Consider the following 22,275-nt stretch of genomic DNA (forward strand, 5'->3'; position numbering starts at 1 on the left):
AACACTTCGTAACAGAACTGGGTAAAAAAAAAAAAAAAGAGTGAATTCCCAGTCACTTGAAGGATTCAAGCATAAATTGTCACCTACTTGACTGGACATTATAGAAGAGATTCGAGCAACAGAAGTGTGGTTTTTGTATGATTCCTGCTGTGTGAGAAATCATTTAACCTCTCTGAGACTCTATTCTCTGTAAAATGGAGAAGTTTGACTAAATTACCTCCAGTTCCTTTTGAGTTTTAAATTGTTTTGATTCTGCATTGGTGTAATTACATTTGTCTGTCTTTTCCAGATTTACATAATATCAGCCTTTTATCACTTGAAATACATAGCTATACTTGTGAGAATTAATTGAATATTTGTAAAATTGCAAAACACTATGTAAGTGTAAAGCATTACAGTCCAACATCATTGGCCGTTAGGAAAATGCAAATTAACCCCACAATGACATACCACCACACACTTGTTAGAATGGCTAACTAACATTAAAAATATTTATGATACCAAGTACTGCCAAGATATGGAGCAACTGTATCTCTCGTTCTTTGTTGGTGGGAATGTTAAATGATATAGCTACTCTAGAAAACAGTTTGGCAGTTTCTTCTGAAGTTAAACATAAACTTACCATAATACCCAGCAATCCAACTACTGGATATTTACTCTAGAGAAATGAACATTTAAATTTGTACAAAAATCTGTGTCCAGATTTTTTTACAGTTTATTTATTTTGAGAGAGAGGAAGAGAATGCAAGCTGGAGAGGGGCAGAGAGAGAGGGAGAGAATCCTAAGCAGGCCCCATGCTGTTAGCATAGAGCCCCACCTGGGGCTCAATATCATGAACTGTGAGACCATGACCTGAGCTGAGATCAAGAGTTGGAGGTCTGAATGAGCCATCTAGGTGCCACTGTGTATAGATTTTCATTAAATCTTTATGACAGCCAACTGGAGACCACCCAATGGGTGAATGAGTAAACTGTGGTACATTCATATCATGGAATACTACTCAGCAATAAAAAAGGAACAAACTATTAACATACACACAAAAACTTATATGGGTCTCAAGGCCATTATACTGACTGAAAAAAAGCCAGTATCAAAAAGTTACATATGATACAATTCCATTTCTATAACAGCCTCAAAATAGCAAAATTATAGTGATGGAGAACACATCAGTTGGGCCAGTGGTTAGAGTTAGAGGGAAGGTGTGACTATAAAGGGGTAGCAGGAGGGAGTTACTTCGGAGTAATGGAATAGTTTTATATCCTAATTGTAATGAACACTACATTAATCTCTGATATGTGGTAAATTTTATAGAACTAAACAAACACACAGAAATTTATGTTTTTCTTCGAGTTTCTGGAAAGCAAGGAAATATGTATCTATATTCAATTTTTGTTTTCATTGACTTTTTTTATGTTTAGCTCTGAACTGTCTTGTAATCAATAATGTGAAATGTTTCTCATATGAAACATTTTTTCTTGTTGAAGAATGGTATAGAAAGAAGGGTGTGAGGTATACTTACTTGATGGTAATTTTACTCCTTTTCTTTAGAGGTGTAAATGGTCAAATGTGAAATAAATTCAGGCACATCGCATTTTTATTTATATTTTGTTCTTGTTTTTAAATTTTACATCACATTTTCAAGGAAGCCTCTGGAAGAGATTTTTACATAAATTTTCACAGCTCACTCAATTGTGATCTGTTTTTTACTATTTATCTTATGACTGAAGAGACTACCCATGTCTTGTCAGGTTCTACTTTAGCTGTTGATTGTCTTTGTTTATAGTTAACTAAACTTACTATTGTTCAAATTTCATGATAAACACAAGAGCTTAAAATTAATTCCAGTGCTAGCATAAGATCTATACAGAGAGTTTGTTTCAAGAGTGAAATGTCTTATAAGATGACCCTTATGGATACTAAAATATTAGCCTCTCTTAGTGTCTGAGACTGTCCTTGTGACTGACATTACCAACGTTTACCAATATTTTCAATTCTCTTCCTTTTCCTGGATATGTAAATGGTTATATGCATTTCTTAGTTCTACAAATTAGATGGGGTCCTGTTACTAGGTCTAAAGATAGACAATGGCCAGAGGCATTGTGTCACTTCCAGTGCACTATTCACCATGCTGTCCTTCCTGGAACAAAGAATCCTGAAGCAGCACGATGAAATGGAGATACCAAAAAAACAAAGTGGGTCTTGAGTGTTGAGACACCACATGAAGGGCTGCCCTGGAGAAGTTCCTGGACTTTTAGTAGATTTGCCTGAATAAGAACTTTTATGTGTAAGACTCTAAGATTTTGTTACAGCTTATTACTGCAGCATCACCTAACCTGTCATGACAAATAGAATCTGTATACTAACTTTGCCTGTGTTCAAGGTTTTCAAAAAACAGGGGCGCCTGGCTGGCTCAGTTGGTTAAGCACAGTTGGTGGGATGGAGTTCCGCACCAGGCTCTGTGCTGACAGCTCAGAGCTGCTTGGGATTCTCTCTCTCCCTCTCTCTGCCCCTCCGGTGCACGCTCTCTCTCTCTCAAAATACATATAGAAACTTTTTAAAAAGTATTGAAAAAAATTTTTTAAATAAAAGTTTTCAAAAAGCAAAACAAAAACTTTACATGTCCTTTCATGCTTTCTATTCACCAGATAAATAGCTGAATATGTTGCCAGCTTTTCCAATAAGAATATATTTAGGCAGCACCTGGTTAAGCATCCAACTTTTGGTTTCAGTTCAGGTCATGATCTCAGGGTTGGTGGGATCGAGCACCTCTTCCCCACCAACTTGGGATTCTCTCTCTCCCTCTTTCTCTGCCTCTCCCCCAATCATGCTCTCTCATGCTCTCTCTCTCAAAATAAATAAACTTAAAAATAGATATATTTAATACGATAAACATTTCATTTAATAATTTATTCTGTTAGTCTCTGCCACCAACTTAAGATCTCAAATGTCTAATCTTTTAATTATATATATATATATATATATATATATATATATATATATATATACATCAAAGTTGAACCTTGTGTTAATAATTAGCAGTGAATAAAAAAGGATACATTTGTTAATGGAGTCTTTTAATCCACTAAGTAACAATTGATGTTTCTAGTTATGTGCCCTGGAAAGCAGAACCTGAGACAGAGATTTGCATTTCAGGAAAACTTATTAGGGAATTTTAATGCAGGTAAAATGCCGGATTGGGTAGAGAGAGAATTTGGGCTGTGATAGAGTTATAACAAAGCCTAAGCCAACCTTCTGGATGGCTCTGAAGCCAGGGTGGCCCTTCAGAGGTATTCCAAGTTGAGGTAGGGAGCCGGGCATATTTATACTCATCAATAACCAGTCATTAGATAAAGACTGCCCCCAGCGAGTGCATGTGACCTTGGACAGGCAGTTCCTGCATAAAGCTCACACCTTCAGAGCTGTGAGCCAACAGCATTCCCAGCAGTTGGAGAAACAAGATCTTTAGCTCTGAAGAGGAATCTGGTATCAGTGGAATCTGCCTCAGTGTCCAGGACATGATAATCATAGAAGAATGAATCTATCTGAAATTTTTAGATGATGATGATATTCATCATCATCATCATCATCACCATGACATTTACTGACAGCTTTACCATGTGCCAGGCACTTGTCCTAAGTGTTTGAAATTATTAACTCACATAATTCTCAAAATGACTCTATAATACAGATTTAAATGATTAATCTTTGAAAATAAAAATCAACATAAGTGCTTTTTATTATATACCCCACTGCAGAAATGCTTTGCTAATGAGCATTTAGTAATTCCCACCATAAGTTAGTGTATCCCGTATGAGGAGCCCCATTAGTGACTGCTTCGGATTCTGTGTCTCCCTCTCTCTCTGCCCTCCGCTGCTCACACTCTGTCTCTCTCTCTCTCTCTCTCAAAAATAAATACATGTTAAATTAAAAAAAAAAAAAGAATGAAAGTGACACCAAGACAAAATAGGACGGTCATTCCCCTGTCATGCCAAGACTATGAGAGCAACTTCACTTCCATAATATCTTGGTCATTTTTTTCTGACCATAATCATGTTAAATTTATAACTTCCTTATAGAGTGATTAGTACATACAGAGCCCCTGAAGGGTAATACAAAACGTTAAGTTTTCTGTCTTTAAGGAGCTATCCAAATGATGTCTCTGCTAGTAACATCAATGCAAAACCATTTACCTGTTAAGCTGAATATGATAGATTGAGAATCCCTTCATTAATAAGTGAGGAAACACAGGCCCCTTTGATTTATAATAAGGAACTAAGGAGCATACAGAAAGTAAAGGTAGGACGAATAAATAAGAAAGGAGGGAATACAGATTTATACACTTAACTATTATTATGTGCTCGATATTGGTGGTTGAACTACAAAGGAAAAGTTATCACCTTATGATGAGTAAAGGGATTTTGTGGCATGATAAGAACTTGCTAGTGAGAGTAGGGGAAATAGAAATGATAGGAGCAGAGGAGTCACATGGATTTACACCTTACCAGCAATGTACAAGAGTTGTGGTATCCGATTTTTGAAATCTGATTTTGAAAGCTTTCATATATACTGGTAACTGATTATGGTTTTAATTTGTATTTCCCTCATAAAGAATGATATTGAATCCTTCTTCATCTGCTTGTTGACCATTTAGATATCTACATTTTTGAAGTGGCTATTCAAGTCTTACCCATTTTTTAAAACATTGAGTTGTCTTTTTTTTTAATTTTTAATAGTGATTTATACATTTTGGATGTAAGTCCTTTGTCAATAGTTGTTTTAGGTTTTTCTTCCACTCAGTGGATTGTTTTCTGATGCTATTAAAGGTGTCTTTTGATAAACAAAAGATCTTAATTTTTTCCCTTCTTTTATTGAAGTTCCTATTTTCAATCACAGAATAATAAAGAAAAGTGAGGACCCACATGCCATTGTCTATATTGGACAAATTTCACATTTTGCCATGCTTGCTTTATCTTATATTTACTGAAACATTTTAAAATTAATTAGATATAGTTCACTCCTTAAAACTTCAGCATGTATCTCTAAAACTAAGTACATTCTTTAATAGTTCATCTATACTCAAACACCCATAATTGTCCCAATTGTCTTTTAAAGAGATTTTTTCCCCAAAGCCACGTCCTTTCCAAAAGGACCACAAATTACACTTAGTAGTTCTTATAGGTAGGGCCTCTGCAAATGCCAGAACTACGGACCTTCCAGGGCAGCAATCTCCCTACCCTTTTATTAAGATAGGTTTATTTACCAAAAGAGCTTAATTTTAATGAAGTCTATTTTATTAGTCTCTTCCTCCATAGTTAGTGCTTTTTGCATTTAAGAAAACATTGGCTACCTTAAAGGTATGAAGCTATTCTCTTACGTTTTCTTTTAGAAGTTTCTTTGTTTTACTCTTCACATTAGATCTTTATCCATTTTAAGTTAATTTTATATATAGTGTGAGGAAGGGGTCAGGGTTCTTTTTTTCATATAGAACTCCTTTTGATCCAGAATCATTTAATTAAAAAATCACCCTCTCCTCCCCTGACTTGAACCTTTGTCATAAATCACATAATTGCATATGGGTGATGACCTCTCCCAAATATTCTATTTAACCTATTAATTATTTGAGTAAGCATTACAATTATTCAATTGGTAAACAATTTTTCAACTGGTAAAAAAAAAAACAAATTAAAAAAAAGATGAGACTAAGTTCAAAAGGGCCCCAAAAAGCATATGGTGAAGAGTGGAAGTAAATGGACCTTCTACCCTGTTCATCAGTACCCCATTTCGTTCTCCAGAAGCAGTCATAGTGTCAGTGCCAGATATACCAAACATATCTACTTAATTTCTACAGTCCTGAAAAAGGAAATCCTTTTATCCCAAAGTCTACCCCCTGATTCTAATGTAATGACTTTCCTATGTGATTCTAGAATTAAGTTCCTAGGTGATTCTGATAGAAGTGTATTCCAATATAATTCAAAGCCCATTTTCCTTACTCTTTTCAAAAGTATACAGCTAGATTTTTGAAAGCCCAAGAGACGTGGGTTTTATTTAATAAGGAGGATTTAACTTATTTATATTTATTGTGATTATATTTCTTCCTGCCATTTTATTTTATATTATTTACTTTTTTTTTCTTTCTTACCTTCTGTGGAATTAGTCAAGCTTGCATTCTTGTTTTAGTGGCTTAGAAATTATGTATCTTACTGTATTCTGCTTTTAGACATTTAAATTTTAACTTCCATTATAAATATATATGTATATGTATGTGTGTATATATATATATATATATATATATATATATATATATATATATTTCTTCTTTTTCGCTTAAAGTATAGAATTAAGGGGCATCTGTATCCTGCCCTTGATCAATTTCACGTCTTTCTTCCCTAGTTTCTCCTACAACTTAAACAGGGAAGATCTAATTTTTGTACAGTCTGAAGCTTATACAACTTTGGGGTTTCTCTTTAAAACAATTTGAAATTCAAAAATTAAAAGTTGGATAAAAAGTGAATATTTAGAATGAGAAAAAGAAATCAGAACAAATTGTAAAATTTTACAAATTTATACATCTTTAAACTTTTTTTTTTTTTTAAGGAGATCTCTATACTCAATGTGGGGCTCAAACTCACAACCCTGAGATCAAAAGTCACCTGCTCTACAGACTTAGACAGCCAGGCACCCCACAAGTTTATAAATCTTAAATAAAGATAGGTTCACAAATGTAAAATAATTCAGAAAAAATAATATATTATTTTTATTAATTGTTTGGAATTTCTCTTTTTTTAAATGTTTATTTATTTACTTTTGAGACAGAGAGAGAAAGAGAGAGCATGCACAAGTGGAGGAGGGGCAGAGAGAGAGGGAGGCACAGAAGCCAAAGCAGGCTCCAGGCCCTGAGCTGGCAGCACAGAGCCTGACACCGAGTCAGGCTGAACCCATGAACCCTGAGATCATGACGTGAGTGGAAGCTGGATGCTTAACCAACTGAACCACCCAGGTGCCCCATTTGCCTGGAATTTCTATAGTACTTTTTACTCTTCATTTACTTTCTTTAAAATTTTGCATTTCTTTTTTTATTATTATTATTTTGATTTTGAGCGAGAGATAGAGAGCAAGCGGGGGAAGGGCCGAGAGGGAGACAGAATCCCAAACAGGCTTCAAACTGTAAGTGCAGAGCCGGATGCAAAGCTCTATCTAACCCATGAACCTTGAGACCATGACCTGAGCCAAAATCAAGAGTCGGATGCTTAATCGACCGAGCCACCCAAGCATCCCTATAATTTTCAATTTCTGATTATTGGAAGACTAATCTACAAACTGTCTTCTAGCTGTGTATATATCAACCTTATTCATCTTCCACCACCTCATGCTATCTATATAACCTCTAGCGCTAGGTAGATGAGACACTCACATCACAACTCCAGGCTCCACAGTTTTCCTGGATGAGTCAGCACAGTGAGAAGGAGAATTCCTAAGTCTTTTCCTACATGAGGGAGTGTTGGTAAGAAAAGTTAACTTCACAAATTGACTATGAACCACCCAAATATATTCCCCTAAATACAAATTAAATGATTTCCTCAATTCAATTGCCCCCTCACCAGTTCCCAAAAGTACCCATGACTATCCAATTCCCCCTGTCTTGAGAAGTATAACAGAGAATACAGAGAGAAAATAAAGTGGTCAAATGATTACTTAAATAATTTTAAAATGTTCCACTATTTTATATTTTTTTATTTAATTTTTTTTAATGTTTATTTATTTTTGAGACAGAGAGAGATAGAGCATGAACGGGGAAAGGTCAGAGAGAGAGGGAGACACAGAATCTGAAATAGGCTCCAGGTTCTGAGCTGTCAGCACAGCACCTGTCGCGGGGCTCAAACCCACGAACTGCGAGATCGTGACCTGAGCTGAAGTCGGACGCTTAGCCGACTGAGCCATCCAGGCACCCCTCCACTATTTTATATTTTAAGGAAGTCTCTTAAAAATGATAGATATATATATAGATATAGATATATATAGATATATATATATAAATATATAGATATAGATATAGATATATATAAATACATACATATATACTTATGCATGCAGAGGATATCAACATAAAAACTAAAAAGAAATTAAAAGACTGGTTGCCTCTGGGGAAAGGAAATGGAGACTAGAGGATGGCAAGTGAAGGAGATTTTCCCTTTCATTGTCTACATTCTTGTAACTGTTAAAGCTTGTATTATTATTTTGTTTGTTTTCTTTACTCTGTATATTTATAACTTATTCAACTTATGAGCAAAGAAACAATAATAAAGCTACCTTTTAAAATACAAAAGGAAAATGTGAACTATTAAACCATGTAGAGAACTCTTCGTATCCCTTTTGCTGTTGTTTATATACTAGAAACGATAGTGCTATGATCCGAATTTTTTGTTTCCTCTCCAAATTCATACGTTCAAACCCTAACCTCCAAAGATAATGGCATTAGGAGATGGGGTTTTGGGGAGGTGCTTAGGTCACATGGAGTCCTTATGAATGAAATTAGTGTTCTTATAAAAAATCCCACAGCAATCCCTTGCCCCTTCTACCTTGTGAGGGCACAGGAAGAAGGCACGGGCTCTGAATCAGGAAGGTACCTTCATCAGAATGCAACCATCCTGGTGCCTTGATCTTGGACTCCCCAAGCCCCTAGAACGGTAAGGAATTTCTGTTTATGTTACTCATTCTGTGGTACTTTGTTATAGCAGCCCGAATGAACTAAGAAAGTTAACTTTCTTACTTTGTTAAAGGCTCAAATGTCTAATGTTTTCTCTGTTAAAATTATATTGCACTGCTTTTAAAATAGCTACATTTTACTTATTTGAGAAGTGCTCCCTCCTGCTACCTTTCCTAAAAGAGTTTATATATGGCAGGTGTTATTTCTTCTTTAAATGTTTAATAGGATTCACCAATGAAATTATCTAAGCCTAGAGCTTTCTTTATGGGAAGGTTTTTCACAAAAAAAAAATCAGTTTCTTCAGTTGAAGGGCTATTCAGATTTTCTTTTTCATTTTTTTGTCTTTAGAGTAAGTTATATTTTATTATTAAAAAAATTTTAATGTTTATTTTTGAGAGAGAGAAAGAGCAAGCAGGGGAAGGGCAGAGAGAGATGCAGACACAGAATCCAAAGCAGGCTCCAGGCTCTTGAGCTGTGAGCACAGAACCCAACATGGGGCTCAAAGCCATGAACCTTGAGATCATGACCTGAGCCAAAGTAGGATGCTTAGCTGACTGAGCCACCCAGGCATCCCTTTAAAGAAAGTAATATTTAAAAAAATTTGTCTCTGTCATTTAAATTGTTATGTTTATTGGCATAAAGATATTTACATATTTCTTTAGTATCCATTTACTGTCTTTAAAATCTGTAGTGATATACCCTTTATTCTTGACACTGAAAACTTGTGTTTTCTCTTTATTTTCTCTTGATCATTCAGCTAGCTGTTTATCACTTTTGTTAATCCTTTCAAAGAGTTTTTTTTGGTTTTTTGTTTGCTGCTTTTTAGCTGGACCAATTTATACTTAATATAACTATTATCTGGTGGTATTTAATTTTATGACTTTATTACTTGTTTTCTATTTGGTTTTTTTTCATCAGTTTTTTTTTTTTTTTTTTTGTTCCTCTGTGTCTACTTACTCAAAATTTTTAGCCTAATTGAATATTAGTTATTTAAGGCAGTAAGACAGCAGGTTTCTATCTAGTTTTTAGTTACCAAGTATGACACCAGCTGGCCAAAAATACCACAAAAATAGGAAGCTTACTTAGTGTCATTAACTCTATCAATTAATTTTTTCCTGTCCCTTCCAGTTTTTATTGCTTTTGGTCATATTCCCATGTCTTCAGATAATTGTTTTTCATATTTTCTCCATATGTATTTTTGTTATCTGTGGAACAGTTGGGATAAATAGGAGCTCTTCTCCCTTTGCCAAGGATGGAAACTAATTTTTAAAAATAATTTACTTATTTTTTAATTTGCATCCAAATTAGTTAGCATGTAGTGCAACAATGATTTCAGGAGTAGATGCCTTATGTCCCTTACCCATTTAGCCCATCAACCCTCCCACAACCCCTCCAGTAACCCTCTGTTTGTTCTCCATATTTCAGAGTCTCTTATGTTGTGTCCTTGTCCCTGTTTTTAAATTATTTTTGCTTCCCTTCCCTTATGTTCATCTCTTCTGTGTCTTAAAGTCCTCATATGAGTGAAGTCATAGGATATTTGTCTTTCTCTGACTGACTAATTTTGCTTAGCATAATACCCTCTAGTTCCATCCACATGGTTGCAAATGACAAGATTTCATTCTTTTTGATTGCTGAGTAATACTCCATTGTGTGTGTGTGTGTGTGTGTGTGTGTGTGTGTGTGTGTATACACAACATCTTCTTTATCCATTCATCCGTCAGTGGACATTTGGGCTCTTTCCATACTTTGGCTATTGTTGATAGTGCTACTACGAATATGGGGGTGCATGTGCCTCTTCGAAACAGCATACCTGTATCCCTTGGAAAAATATGTAGTAGTACTATTGCTGGGTCATGGGGTAGTTCTATTTTTAATTTTTTGAGGAACCTCCACACTGTTTTCCAGAGTGGCTGCACAAGCCTGCATTCCCACCAGCAGTGCCAAAGAGATCCTGTTTCTCCACATCCTTGCCAACATCTGTTGTTGCCTGAGTTGTTAATGTTAGCTACTCTGACCAGTGTGAGGTGATATCTTGTTGTGGTTTTGATTTGTATTTCCCGGATGATGAGTGATAGTGAGCATTTTTTCATGTGTCTGTTGGCCATCTGGATGTCTTCTTTGGAATGGAAGTGTCGATTCATGTCTTTTGCCCGTTTCTTCACTGGATGATTTGTTTTTTGGGTGTTGAGTTTGGCAAGTTCTTTATAGATTTTGGATACTAACCCTTTATCTGATATGTCGTTTACAAATATCTTCTCCCATTCCATGGGTTGCCTTTTAGTTTTGCTGATTGTTTCCTTCACCGTGCAGAAGTTTTTATTTTGATGAGGTCCCAATAGTTCATTTTTGCTTTTGTTTCCCTTGCCTCCAGAGACGTGTTGAGTAAGAAGTTGCTATGGCCAAGGTCAAAGAGGGTTTGCCTGCTTTCTCCTTGAGGATTTGGATGGCTTCCTGTCTTACGTTTAAGTCTTTCATCCATTTTGAGTTTATTTTTGTGTATGGTCTAAGGAAGTGATCCACGTTCATTCTTCTGCATGTCACCATCCAGTTTTCCCAGCACCACTTGCTGACGAGACTGTCCATTGGATAGTCTTTGGATATCCCATTGGATATTCTTTCCTGCTTTGTCAAAAATTCGTGGGCCATACATTTGTGGGTCCATTTCTGTGTTCTCTATTCTGTTCCATTGATCTGAGTGTCTGTTTTGGTGCCAGTACCATGCTGTCTTGATGATTACAGTTCTGTAATACCGCTTGAAGTCCAGGATTGTGATGCTTCCTGCTTTGATTTTCTTTTTCAAGGTTGCTTTTGCTATTCGGGGTCTTTTCTGGTTCCATACAAATTTTAGGATTGTTTGTTCTAACTGTGTGAAGAATGCTGGTATTATTTTGATAGGTATTGCATTGAATATGTAGATTGCTTTGGGTAGTATTGACATGTTAACAATATTTGTTCTTCCTATCCAGGAGCATGGAATATTTTTCCATTTTTTTGTGTCTTCTTCAATTTCTTTCCTAAGCTTTCTACAGTTTTCAGTGTATAAGTTTTTCACCTCTTTGGTTAGATTTATTCCTAAGTATGTTATGGTTTTGGTGCAGTTGTAAATGGGATAGATTCCTTGATTTCCCTTTCTGTTGCTTCATTATTGGTGTATAGGAATGCAACCGATTTCTGTGCATTGATTTATATCCTGTGACTTTGCTGACTTCGGGGATCAGTTCTAGCCATTTTTTGGTGGAATCTTTTGGGTTTTCCATATAGAGTATCATATCATCTGCAAAGAGTGAAAGTGTGATCTTCTCCTGGCCGATTTGGATGCCTTTTATTTCTTTGTGTTGTATGATTGCTGAGGCTAAGACTTCCAATACTATGTTGAATAACAGTGGCGAGAGTGGACATCCCTGTCTTGTGGAACCTAATTTTTAAAGCTCTTATCACCTCTGTTACAATCCCCTTCACTTATACAGTGTGATGAATCTCACTATGTTTCTTTAAAGGATCACTGTTAGCCCTGAAATCTAACTATTGGAGGAATCACAAAAAGAAGTTTGCTCAATGATTTGTGTGTGTGTGTGAAGTATTTAGAATGTTGGTAAGAAAATGAATAAGCACTATCTCAAGTATTTACCTTTGAATAGTGGAATTAAGGTGATTTTTTTTCTCTTTCATGCTTTTTAGAACTTTCCAAATTTCTATAATTGACCTACTTTATAATTGGGATGAAGGTTATTAATTCTTTTTGATTAAGGGAGTAAGATGACACTAACATCTGCTGATCACCTACCATGAGTTGTGTAGTGAACTAGGCACTGTTCCATTTTAAACTTTTATCATTTTTTTAAAACCATAAGAAAATATCTTTTAAATTAACTGTTAAGGTGCAGTTTAGAGGAATATTTATTTTCCATGCTAATGATGTGCTTTGGTGTTTTTCTCATTAGGAGTCTTTCTGTGTCCTCCTCATGTTAAGATTAGTAGATGAATTCTAGAAACACATCAATATCTGGGATGTAGTAAGAGTTGAGAAATACCAATGTTCCTTCATTATACCCATGCATTAAATTTGACCTCTGGCACTCTTAGAAAGAGACAATTTCCCTCATTGTTTTCCTGATATTCTTGAGGTACCTAAACTGTGTAGGGTCTTATCCTTTCTTCTAAGGAGCAATGCCATCTTTTATCTAGCCCCGCTTAATTCACCAGTTTTAATTTTCAATTTTTACTTTTTCAGAATGCTTACGAAGAGTATATTCTATAGTAGAGAAAGGCTGAGCAAAGTATAATCTACTACATGCACAGAATTGGAGGCCATGCAAACTCTTCAGCCCTCAGTTCCTAAGGACCATAAGCAGCTTTTGTGTTCTCACCCTAGGGCTTACCCTCAGTGCTTTCTAGATAAGACTGCCTTGGCTTCCCTCTCCTAATCAGGGATGAGGTGATTGGATTGAGTCATGTTTCACGTGAAGTATTTGGGCCCCTTATCTGAACCAGTCATTACCTCTTGAGGCAGATGTAACTGGGACTGCTGTAATGATCTGACAAAAGACCTATTCCTTCAACATTACCAGTCATTAACTCTCCAAGACAAGATGTGACATGCCACAGCCCTCAGACAGTTCATCCAGTAGGAGTTCCTTCTTGACAAATATAATCCCTTTTCACCTTTGTTCATGACAATTTTATTTCTTTCACAGTGTCAAACTACCAATTTTTCCAAGTCAGCACTCCCTACTTGGACCAGGGACTTTTTTTTCACTTAAAAGGGAGGTCCTACTATCTTTTCACTTTTGATTGTATCTTACTTTAATTGGTCTTTCTTAGAATAGCAATTTTGAGCATATCTATATCTATATGTATATATATATATATGTATATATATATATACGTATATATATATACGTATATATATATATACATATATATATATATATATATATAGAGAGAGAGAGAGAGAGAGAGAGCAGCACAGCTGGACTCTAATACCTATAAATGTTTTCTTTCCCATTACTTTTGCTGCAAACTGTACAGTTTGAGGTAAAAAAAAAAGCCTGTTTTAATCATAGACACTACTTCGTGTTCAGTATGTACAATAAATATTTATTCCACAGATGTGATATCACAATGAATCCAGGGTTAGGGGTATTTTCCTGAAAGCAAAAGAAAAGCAGAATACTTGGTATCTAGTCTTCAGTTCTTAACTTTACTTAAGTAACTTTGCCCACGCAGGAAATTCTAAAATAAATTGTCTTGTAAAAAATGGGATCACTGGTTCAAAATACCTCTATCCTTTTCTCTTCAGTGGTTAAACCTACACAAAACTATGAAACTGATGCCACAATTGAGAAGAATTTCTGTTGGGAGACTGTAATTTCCCAGGGAGAGTCTCATTAGCTAGAAGTCGATACAACTATCTGCAACACAGCGCAAAGTTCTGAACATAAGTGAAATGGGACATGGCTCTTTATTTGACTTAAAAGGTAACTAGGCAAATAATACAGATGTACACAGGAAGACTATACTGATAAACTGAAGAAAGATAGATGGCACAGAACTTAATGGCCTCCTAGCAGCAGTCTGGTGTGATAATCTGAAGAATGGTCAAGGAACAGCATTCCAAGTCAAGTTCAGGAACTGGCTGAATGGAATCAGGGAAAGTGGACTATGTCAGATCTAAAAGTGTAGGTTATGGAGTCTTGCACTGGGCTCAGATTCTCTCCAGATAAGCCTTCTCTAAGGTATAGAATATCAAAGTTCAGTGAGACAGTATTTAGCAAGGGTTAGTTTAAGATGAAACAGAAAGAGAAGAAAAACTCTGAAATACAGGAAAGAGTAATAATTTCAATATCTGATTTAAGAAAGAACTCTTGTTCCCTCTTGAAGACAGACAGTCACACTGAGTCTAACAGTAAGATCATCTGCACAGTAGGAGTGCTGAATGGATAAGCTACCTGCAGAACTGAAAGATACCAGGTGCTGAGGTGTGAGGGGTGGGGATGAGGGTCCTCAGAGTGTTGAGGCTAGGAGGAGAAAGACAATCTCCTGCAGGACAGAGAGAATAAGAAACAATGGACAAAGGGGAGTCAACTCATCAATAATGTTTAAAAATGATCTTTAGGTAACATTCAGCCTTTCAGTTATAGAGCACACCCACATTTTGAGGCTGCAATTACTTTTCTTCTCCTAGAAGTGTAGTTAGATGGGCTCTACTTCTCTGATATATATAATTTTAAAAAATAATAGTCTGGATTATAAACTAGAAAGCTAGTTATTACCATGCAACAGTTTTATGCAATGGGGTATAATTGCTCACTAACTGTTCTATGTTCTCTCATTTTTTGTTTATCTCTTAATTAGATTTTCAGTAACTCAAGGGCTGGATAAATATCACTCACTGCTTAAAAGCTTAAACTCTGGAGGTTGATAGAGCTGGTGAGATTCCTATTCTTTCTTATCTGTGTGTCCTTGAGCAAATTATTAACCTCCCTAAGCTTCAGTTTATTCGCATGTAAAATGGGAATAATAAGAAACCTGCCTCATGGAGTTGTATTAAGGAATAAAGTAAATGAAATAACATAAATAAAATATTTCCATTTTGTGACAAATAACACAGCAGTTAAGTGTGCTAATGTTGAAATAAAACATGTCTACTGTCTTTTCTTCTATCATATACCTTTAGGACTGTTGTGGAAGACATGCTGTTAGAATGTATTCTATTTGTCTGTTATCACATTATGTGAAAAGTTCAGGACTGATATTCACTAAATTTGAGGTTATGTTTGGGATACTATGACAGAAACTAAAGATTTGAAAACTCAATAATCCCCCAGGGCAGCTGAAACTAAGGCACAATAAGGAGCCCATGTGACTACTCATCTGGGAGAGGCATGCCACAGGCAACAAGATGCAATAGAGGCAGTAAATAGACAATGGATTCTAAGGGGCAGAGACTCCATGTGGCAGCTGATTTACAATCACATAGGCAACTCTAGGTATATACCCCAGGGAAAGCAGCAACAGCAAATTTTAGCTGTATGTATATGTATGTATCTATATCCATCAATTCTATACATACACACACACACACACACACATATGTATGTATGTGTGTACATATATATATATATATATATATATATAAAATCTCAACATCTTCACATAAAAATGTGAGCATGGGAAAGGCAAGTTACTATGTTAAACAAATGAAAATATTTTCATAACCTGAAATTAATCGCAAATACAAAGCTAACAACTGCATTGGATTACAATTTGTAAAGAAACTACTGGACCCAGCCACTGAACTTCCTCACCATCCTCAATGCTTCCCAAACCTCTGCACCTTCCTCCCTTCTGCCACTTCCTCCAATCCAATCTTAATAAGCAATGTAAAAGCGATGGCAGTTTTTAACTGCGATTAGTATAGCTAGTTCATAGAATGAACTGAAAAGAGCCATTTAAGAAAAAAGAAAAGCATATACTACATCTGAAGACATGTAACACTCTATCTATAATGTAGTTTCTAATGTCTGTATATGTATTTATATACAACATATACAAATATAGATGTAATATACATAAATATAGTTACTAGGCAATCACACAAAGTATTTAAGGTAAGTTATATGCATTATTCAAATCTGTCATATATCATATTTCTATTTAATGCATCCAAATACCCTAATGATTAATGAATGGAAGCAAACTGACAAGCTGCAAACAATGTGTAGAAAATTGGTCACTAAGACTATATTAGGAATCTTCCAGGAATAGAAGTAAACAGAAAACAATTAAGTCTAATTGTTTCTCCATAGCTGTAGTCCATGTTAAATTAAAATGTACCACGTAGTTTTTAAACTATTGATTTCTAATTTCTTGGTTTTAAATATGAAGAATTCCTCCTCTAAAGTATTCCTAAAATAAAAAGAATACTTAATAAATAACCGTGATAGAGCTTTGTGTTTTATTACTTTATTTGTGCCATAAATGAAGGATTTCAATCTTTCATTTGGCATCTTTCAGAAGTACTGAATTTACACACACACAAAAAGTTATCATATTTTTCTTTTCTTATGTCATTTCAGAAAGTAAGCAAACTGGTGGTTTTATTAAGCATTTATTAACCTTATAACCATGACTCAGACTATTAAATATATTGCTCGTGTGTACTAAAAAATATTTTTCGAAACGAGGAGGAAATAGGCTCTTGAAAGACAGAGGAAACACAGAATTAAGAAAAATGCATGTTCACTTGCCATAAAGTTTAAGCAGCAGTCTCCATAGAGAGAGAAGAAAAATAAAATATTTTTCTTCCTTAGAGTTTTTAAAAAGTTAGTTACTTTGGGCTAACAATGAGAAGCAGAACAGAAAACAGCAGAAATTTGGTTGCTTGATATTGTTGCTATGAGACTGAATTCAACCCAGCATGTGTGGGACCTCACTCTGGCCCCTCAGCTCTACTGTATTTCAAGGCACATGGAGGTGTGCAGTGGGAGAGAGTTCCAATGCCCTGTGATTGAGGACTACAAATGCCAGCATACTGAGATTGCCCATAATTTGGTAAACAGTAAAGAACAGCTGGAGATTAAGAGGTAAGGGGGAGAGGAAGGTTAGATTTAAAAACATAAATACTTCGGGCACCTGGGTAGCTCAGTCAGTTAAGCATCTGAGTTCGGCTTAGGTCATGATCTCACCATTTGTGGGTTCAAGCCCCGTGTTGGGCTCAGCACTGGCAATGTGGAGCCTGCTTAGGATTTTCACTCTCTTCTTTCTCTCTGCACCTCCCCCACTCATGCTTTCTCTCTCTCAAAATAAATAAATAAACTTAAAAAAAAAAAAGGAACATAAATTCTTAAGGAAAGAACTCAATAATTTACCTAATGTAGAGATCTGATAACTAAAGTAATTGAAATGAAGATTTCAAAAGATAGTGTCTAACTCAGGCAAAGACTGTTAATCATATAATGTTTAAGTGGACTTCAAAAATGGGATCTTAACGGATATGTCAGATTCTCTAAGTGCAAGTAAAATCTTATGTAGAGGTGAGTGGGGATGGTGGTAAATCTGATGAGTGGTTTTCAAACATTTTTAATAGTGAGCACTTAAATTTGAAAATAAAAATGAAGCAACAATACACAACACTTCATTAAGACCAATGAAAACAAAGCTGGTTGACGTGGGGACGGGCATGGAGATAATGACACTCAGTACATCTCAGCATGGTCCGGACACTTCTCTGCACAACTTTAAGGCACTACCCAATAAGTAAAGAGGACCTGATTACTTCCCCAGGTCCTCTACATTCCTTTATCAATGATACAACAGCCTGGCCTTTATAATAAGATGCATCCTTAGATTTTTGCCAATCTCCAAATTAATACCACTAAAGTATATAATTATCCCCTCCTTCCTCAATAGGGCATAATTTTATCAGAGTAACCACACATACAATACATAGGAAACTACAGAAAGTCCTAAAATGATAGGCTGGGTAATTCTCAGGCTCACTTGTTACCTACATGACTTGTTTCTGTATATCAACCTTGCATAATGATGTAACTTCAGGTAGAACCTTTTACATAGCCTTTTATATAATCCCATTTTTTTGGTTTACTGTTGAATTTAGTATTTCACTCCAAGTGTGCATAAGCATAACAGAAACTAAATACAACCCACAATCTCATTCTCAACATTAGAAATTATTATAGAAACATAGCGAATTATTTTGTGTGGTTTCTGTTTCAATTCTATTATATACTCTTAAGTCATGATGACATTCTTGAATTGATGAAGTATCAGAATTGAAGAAATTAAGGCTGTCCATGATAAAAACACACACAATCAGATAAACAAACATAAAGACTTTCTCTAAGGAATTCAAAATGCTTCACAAATGATTCTTTATCATTCATGTTAATGAAAGGCAGATGATCTTCATTTTAGTTAATGGCTTTAATTTTCCACCCTGCCAAATTTTTTACTGACCCCACTGCTAAATAATTTAAGCCTAAAATCCTCTTTCTCCCTCTGCATCATCCTTTAAGGGAGAGCTAATGAATAATAAAAACACAAAATTGGACAACAGATCTAGAAAGCACAAAAAAAGAAATTCTGAATGGTTCATAACTTGTATAATAAATAGGTGGCTACCCTATTTAATCTTCTAATTCTCTTGTGAGCTAGAATGGGAAGATGCAATTTGCTAATAAGGAAACAGGCAAAGAGAATATATTCACTATGCTAATTCCAAATGATTTATCCAATGTCACCCTGAGCTAAGGTTCAGCATAGAAGTGAGTGATTATTAAGACAATCTAAACAGGACATTGGATTACTAAAGAAGCACATGGATCTCCTTCTCAGAAAATATAAAAATAGGATTGGTACTCATGTTGGCTTTGTACAGAAATAATTTTGTCAAGAGATACAATTATTTTTTTAAAAGGAACAATTATTAACTCTGGAGAAGATAACTTCTTTTCAAATAACATTAGGTATTTCAATTCAAATTAAAAATTTTTATTGTTTTTCCAATTAGATTTAGGGCACTAGGTTGTGCTGGATAGGTGTTGAAGGGCAGCAACACACACATTTTACCTTCAAGGGACTTTAAATCTAGGAAAGAGTATAAAATGTGTCACAAAAGTTATAAAATGCTCACAGCACTGTTAGTGCTACAAGACAGGTGCAAAAAGGAGGAAGTGATTACATGTAGCTTGAAACTTGATAAAAGGGAGGGTAGTACATTGGGGTACAGATAAAACTAGCCTGGGCATAAATTGGTAACTATTGAAGCTTCATCATGGATACATGAAGGTTCATTACATTATTTTGTCCTTTTTTTTTGTCCATTTAATTTTTTCATAATAAAAAGTGCTTCTTAAAAAGGGCTTCATGAATAAAGTGGCATTTAAGACAGACCTTGACCAAAGAGCACTATTTTGACAAACCAAGAATTGACGGTAGAAACAGCAAGATCCAGACATATAGTTGGAAAGCCTGGGACTATTTAGATTCACAACTATACTACTTAGTTAGAACATAAAGTAGGGAAATGTGATAAAACTAAAAACTTTTTATTATTTTTTATTTTTTTATTATTATTGTGTTAATGACTATGAATATTAAATTGTGACAATTAAAATTATTACAGCTGTTAATAGCCATTGGTGACTTTAGCATGATTTTTTTTTTGAGAGGGAGGTGTGCAAGTGTGAGGGGCAGAGAGAGAGAAGAGAGAGAGGATCCCAAGAGGGGCAGAGAAAGGAAGAGAGGGAGATTGAGAAGCATGGCTCACCTGAAGTGAGGCTCAAGTTCGCCTGATGCAGGATTCGAACTAGTAAACTGTAAGATCATGACCTGATCTGAAGCTAGATGCTTAATGACCAGGAGTCCAACTTTAGCATGATCTTATTAAATCTTTGATTATGAGAGAAGGAGAAAGACTGGAATGAAGCAGATCTGAGTCCAAATTCCAGTTAGAAAGACATTACAAAGTTCAAAAGAGGCAATCCAGAAAAGAGCAGCAATAGTAGATATGGAATAGAAAGACCAGGGAACAGGGAGAATACTAGGACAACTGCTTGAACTATGAAGAGAAAGAGAGAGGATAGAGAAGGTCAAAGATTTTGTTTCCAGTTTGGGTGCACAGAAGCAGGGGTGTCAAGGGAGGAGCCAAGATGGCAGAACAGCATGGAAGTATTTTTTTGTGACTTGCATCCATGATATACAGCCACATTAACACTAAACCGTCCTGCACATCTAGAAAACGGATTTGAGGATTAACACAACAATCTGCACGATCTGAACCACAGAACTCAGCAGGTACGTGGCATAGAGGGGTGAACCAGGGGAGAGAGAAACTGTGGAGAGCAGAGAACTGTTTTTGCTTGTGGAGAGAGGATGGAGACTGGGGGAGAGTACAGGAAAAGCACCCCCCGGAAAAGCAGCTGGAGAGAAAGTGGAAAAGTGGAAAGAGTTGCAGGGACTGAACTAAAAAGGGAGAAAGGAGAAAGGAGAAAGTTTAAATTACATTAAGACTCTATAAACGGGGGGAGTGTGGAGTCTGAAACTCCACAGCTCAATACCTGGTGGTGCTCTGGTGGGAAGGACGAATCTCCAGGAGCAGAGTGAGGTGCGGGTATCCTCAGGCCACCTGCGGAGAGGCGGTTCCCCGGCTGGAAGGACATTTGGTAGAGGCTGTGTGGCAACCTGGTCCCAGAAGACCCCAGAGAACAACCATATTCACTGGTGCTAGAACAAGGTCATTAAGGGTGATGCCTGGTGCCAGATGTGTGTTGTGATTTTCCATAATCCCTGAAACACTACTGCTATACGATCGTGTGAACTTTTTCTGGGGCAGGCTGGCACCCAGCCAGTCTCCACGCATCGGCAGCAGCATGGTCCCATGAACATTCCTAGATGCAGCTGGCACCTGGCCATTGCTCAGTGAGACCCTCCCCAGAGGGTCTAAGCAGGCCAAAGCCATAGTCCCTCAGAAGTGAGGGGTCGGGAAAGACAGATTTACCTGAGATAAAACTCAGGAGGGAGGTGCTGCCTGGCAACCTGACGGCTTGGTCACAGACAGTATAAAAGCCGGGAGTGGACAGAAGCTGGAGACAAAGTACAGGTGTGTGACTGCTGACTGAGGAGAACAGACTTCCAATACTAGAGATTGGGTAGCTGGGTGATGCCATTTTAACTCCTGCCATTATTGTGCATACACACCTACAAGTGCCACAACAATCCACCCCAGTAAGCTAAGCAGTGCCATCTAGGGGAGAATGGAGCCGTTACACTAAGCCCTTCCCAAATGGGCCAATCTCACTCTTCAGGAACACCACAAATCTCTCCACCTGCTTAATTTGTGGACTATAAAGTGCTTCAGAGTTTGACTTCTGGGGGAAGATGATGTAATTTCAATCATTTCAATCGTTTTGCTGGTCTGTCTATTCAATTTTCTTTTCTTTTTTCTTTTTTGTTTCTTTTCTTTTTCTTGAATCCAAAAGAGAAAATATTTATTTTTATTTTCAATTTTTATTAAAAATATTTTTCTTTAATATTTTTGTACTATGTTCTTTACTTTTGTGTAAATTTTCCAAATTCTATTTTACTTCCATCATTTCATTTTATTCTATTTCATTGCATTCATTTTTTCAAATTTTTAAATGTTTTCCTTTTTTTTTCCTTTTTTTCCCTAATCTATTAAGCTCCTTTCAACAACCAGACCAAAATACACCTAGGATCTAGCAACATTTATTTGATTTGTGTGTGTATGTGTGTGTTATTTCTAATATTTTAATTTTAATATTTTTAACCTTACTAATTCCTTTTCTTCTTCAAAATGATGAAAAGAAGGCATTCACCCCAAAAGAAAGAGCAGGAAGAAACAGCCAGGGACTTAATCAACACAGATACAAGCAAGATGTGTGAACCAGAATTTAGAATCACAATAATAAGAATACTAGCTGGGGTCTAAAATATATTAGAATCGTTTTCTGCAGAGATAAAAGAAGTAAAAGCTAGTCAGGATGAAATAAAAAATGCTATAACTGAACTGCAATCTTGAGTGGATGCCA

General features: G+C 36.0%; 1 long non-coding RNA gene across 1 annotated transcript in view; it reads left to right on the plus strand.

Annotated features, from left to right (window-relative positions):
* LOC122222468 overlaps window positions 1-15,229 on the plus strand; it is a 33,750-nt gene extending 18,521 nt beyond the window's left edge. The window contains exons 4-5 of the long non-coding RNA XR_006203776.1: window positions 14,004-14,181; window positions 15,059-15,229. This is a non-coding gene — a long non-coding RNA (uncharacterized LOC122222468). The remainder of the gene's footprint in view (window positions 1-14,003; window positions 14,182-15,058) is intronic.
* The last annotated feature ends 7,046 nt before the right edge of the window (window positions 15,230-22,275 follow it).

Source organism: Panthera leo, chromosome A1 (assembly GCF_018350215.1).
Source record: "Panthera leo isolate Ple1 chromosome A1, P.leo_Ple1_pat1.1, whole genome shotgun sequence".
Classification (NCBI taxonomy): Eukaryota; Metazoa; Chordata; class Mammalia; order Carnivora; family Felidae; genus Panthera; species Panthera leo.